This window comes from Rhamphochromis sp. 'chilingali', assembly GCF_963969265.1.
Source record: "Rhamphochromis sp. 'chilingali' genome assembly, chromosome: 21".
Lineage (NCBI taxonomy): Eukaryota > Metazoa > Chordata > Actinopteri > Cichliformes > Cichlidae > Rhamphochromis > Rhamphochromis sp. 'chilingali'.
In genome coordinates, this window is record NC_137949.1 from 21,035,163 (window position 1) to 21,039,819 (window position 4,657).

Genomic DNA, 4,657 nt, shown 5'->3' on the forward strand with positions numbered 1-4,657 from the left:
GGGGGGGGGGGGGGATCATATTTTATGACCACAATATTACATTAAACCACACTGTAAGTTCCAGCCATGGATGTTAGAAGAACTGATATTTTATAGCAGTTTTTTTACGGTTGGCACAGGAAAAAATAATAGAAAGTTTTGCAGAATTGTCCAATATAAACATTATTCTAGGTGATACAGTTGGAAAAGCATTTGCACATTAAATCTCGCACACATCTAAACATATTTTCATTTTGTACTTTTTAGCCAAAATACCCACTCAGATCACTTCCTAACTCAGCCAAAAGAATCCAACAGCTTTGCATTCATAGCTCAGCCAAAACAAAAAAGTAAATTCAGGCGATGCCATTCCTCTCACACTGGACTGTACAGCCGACTTTCTATATTATCTGATCTGCGTGTGTGTATAAAAACTGTGCGAATGCATGTGCTGTATGTGTGTGCGATGTGTGTTTGTGGTCTACGCCTGCGCCTCAGTGTGATCGTCTGGTGAATGTGTAGCATGCTGTCATGCACGAGGCCCAGACTATACATGTTGTACTTGCATGCGGTGACTGATCGCAATGACCTGTAATGGAACACTAAACCAAACCAAATGCAGGCTTAATTCTTATACCTGGGAACGTTGGCCTCTCTGCTCTGGAAGGACTAATGTTTAACAATTTAATAGGTTAAATAAAACCACTATCCTACAGGATGATTTTGTGCATTTGTTGCACTTTGCTGCATTTTCTATTCTGATGGGAACCCAGAATTTTACTTTATAACTCAATACTATGTTAAATGAAAGAGCTAAAGGAATATTATATACGATATCTCCTTGCCCAGGTATGAGAACCAGGACTCCATTTGAAAAAGAAGGAGTACATGTAGCAAACACACTGATGTGGGTTGCTCTTCTCACATCCTTCCTCAAGCACTTACAATATGCCTACTTCCTCTTTGTCCATCTTCTCAACCACAACCTCTGCAAGCCAAAGTCCACAATGTTTGTTTACTTTTCACGTACAGAAGGCTGTAGTTTCTTCAGAGTGAAGACCTGAGAAAAAAACAGAGCTAAATTTTTTTCTTCTCTTCTAATAAGCTACTTTATCACAAGCAGACAGATTTTTCTTTTATTAAAGTGACTTTGGTCATTGGTATAAAGGATAATTTCTGAATTTTTGCTAGTATTTCGTTAATATTTAAAGTATTAGTGTAGAATCCGATGCATCTGTTCTGCAACGACACGATGCGGTGAAAAGTACAACACTATAGGAGGAGTGAACTAAAAGAAAGGTATTTTTCTACAGCTGTTTCCCATTCACGGATCCTCCTCGGGAAGGTGTACACAGCAGAGTTGGGTGGAGTTATCAGTCTTCACTGTCTGTGGTTTTGTTTAATCACAAGGAGGCCTGGGAGAAACTGCTAAAATATATTTTTAACAGCCATAGTCTCTCTAGAATGAAAAGGCTCATTTATAAATGTTAATATTTTCCTTTGAAGGTTTTTCAAATGGTTGTTCAAGACGTCAATACGACTATAGGTGGTTTAGGAGTAAGAATACTAATAACTAATAAGAGAAAACACGCAGAAACTATTTTAATACGATTCTATAAATGGTAAACTACACACAAAATCAAAGATTGCCTCTGTTGCTTTTAAAGTCAGTTACTGTTTGTTTATTTAGTCTTGGAAAAGGTGTGCCATGTTCTTCCTGTGCTCTGTGTTCACTGTGGCCAAGCGTCCAGTCAGTGTGTGTTGGACTTGTTGAGATTGGCTTCTCTTGCAACAGCAGATTTTATTCCTTTTCACTTCTGTATATTTTGGCACAAAGCTGTATAATGTAATTGTTTTTAATTTTTGTTTTTTAAAGGTTTCTTCCATATGTGTGGTTAATTTGCTCCTGGGTGCACTGTTTTTGCTGAGTTGTTGATATTGCTTCCATGCAACAATGAAAGTTAGTTATTGCAATTACAAAACAGTGGCTTGCTCGTTTATTCGCACATTTATTCACACATTAGGTGAATGCACATGCATACACAGATGTTTTCCGTGTCTTTTCCCTCTAAAACTAAAAATTTAAAATAGATATATTTTTATTTTTTATTACATACAAATTCTTATGTCTGTGCAAAAGTATGCAGTTAAAGTTTTTGGCTGCAATGCAGAAAGCAAGCTATTTTATGTTATATTCTATTTTTAACCGAAATGAGATACAAATTTACTTCTATTGACCATTTTAAAAAGGCATACGGATTGATTTCTCAAAATATAAAACTGTTGTTTTAGCATTTTGTCATCAGTATAAGATGTCTCACTGTTGCCATGTCTACAGAGGAGGACAGCTGGACCCCTACAATGGGGGACCCAGACAATACTGTGTATATTTCATGTTTCCACAGTATGATCGACTTTATTTGTTTTGAAATACTAGTATTTGGTATGTAAAAATAGACTTGTCCTGTTTTTTTAGTGCCCTCACAGCTATATGATAAAAAAAATTCTCATAATTAGCAGAACAGAAAACATAAAACATGCTAATTGCACACTAGTCTGTGTATTCAAAGCACTGGAAGGAAACCCTTGCACATGTGTTTCCTGCACTGACTGAAATGGCAGCTCAGGTGCATTTATAAATTTATGACCCCCTTGAACTCCTCTTTTGATCTGTTTTAATTTTAGTTAGCTCTCAAAATCAGAATCAGAATCAGAAAGGGTTTTATTGCCAAATGTTGAGCAGGTTTACCACATTAGGAAATTGCTGCGGTGCTTCAGTGCAAACATACTGTCATAAATTACGCTAAAATAGACATGAAAATAAAAATAAGAATAAGAATTAAAAGTGCTAAGTAGATAGATATATACATGAGTGCAGGTGGTGATCAGTGCCAAACATGGAATGATGCAGTGACACAGCGTAGGGTCATGTGTTAGTGGTGGGAACAGTCATACGGTTATTGTTCATGTGTCCGACAGCAGAGGGGAAGAAACTGTTCTTATGGCGAGAGGTTCTGGTGCAAATGGACCGGAGCCTCCTGCCTGAGGGGAGCAGGTCTAACAGACTGTGTCCAGGGTGAGAAGGGTCAGCTGAGATCCGAGCTGCACGCCCCAGTGTCCTGGAGGTGTACAGGTCCTGCAGAGATGGGAGTCTGCAGCCAATCACCTTCTTAGCAGAGCGCACAACACGCTGCAGTCTCTGTTTGTCCCTGATAGTGGCTCCAGCGTACCACACGGTGATGGAGGAGGTGAGGATGGACTCGATGATTGCAGTGTAGAATTGCATCATCGTCCGTGTTGGCAGGTTGAATTTCTTCAGCTGCTTCAGGAAGTACATCCTCTGCTGGGCTTTCTTGATGACGGAGGTGATGGTGGGCTCCCACTTCAGGTCCTGGGTGATGGTGGTACCCAGGAAGCGGAATGAGTCCACAGAGGTGATGGGGGTGTCAGTCAGGATGATGGGGGGGAGTGGGGCTGTGTGCTTCCTGAAGTCCACAATAATCTCCACTGTCTTCTGGGCATTCAGCACCAGGTTGTTGTGGCTGCACCAGGACGCCAGATGTTCAACCTCCCTCCTGTAGGCAGACTCATCCCCGTCCGAGATGAGTCCAATAACGGTGGTGACATCTGCAAACTTGATTAGCTTGACAGACTGGTGGGTGGAGGTGCAGCAGTTGGTGTACAGGGAGAAGAGCAGAGGAGAAAGAACACAGCCCTGAGGGGAGCCGGTGCTGATGGTCCGGGAGTCCGAGACATTCTTTCCCAGCCTCACATGCTGCTTCCTATCCGTCAGGAAGTCAGTGATCCACCGGCGTCTCAGTTATCATAGAATACATCTCAGAATAAATTGTAGGCACTTGCACCTGCAGGCACAGCTTTCATGTCTGTGTCAAAACAGCCTCTGACCCCTGTATAACATCTGTTCCTTATATCCAGGTCACTCCTGTGCTATTTTACTATTTCACTGTTTTGAGATTCTCCCATGAACCCTCAAAAACCATGTACCTGTCTCTGCAGGAACCTGGGCAAACACAGACAGTCGTCATGACAATGTCAAGGTTCCCCTTAAACTTTATCACCATTGTCCAATAAAACATAATTTCAACTTTTAGGTTAAAAGAATGACATTTTAACCTAAAAGTTGAAATCTGGTACTTGAACAGCATATAAGGATTAAATGTACTTAAAATCTGGTATTATTTATAGTCTTTTACAGTATGAAAATACAGTGAGGGACATTCTGCATCAGTGATGAAGAAACTGTGAGAAATCCATTACATAACAGGCAGAAATAACAATGAAACACCCACATCAGCAGTGTAGACCACTGCGTTGTGGTCAAGGGAAATCAAACATTACTATGATTTTCTTCACAGCTGAAGAAAAATTAATGGATGTTTACATAGTGGATTTGAACTGGATTCGGGACTGAAATGGAAATAGAAAAGCTAGGTTGAATGATGGCGCAAACACAAGAAGAGAAAATTAAATACTTAGTCAGAAAATAAAGATTGGTGTATGAGAATGTCCCAGGAGAGATTAAAAAAATCCCACAATTAGTTTATTCTTTGCTATAAACTGCCAACTGTGACTCCCATGATGTACCTACGTTGTAAGCATCATTAGGAACTGGTAAGTACTTTTAGCTACTGAAAATGATACAACATGGTAAATGGGA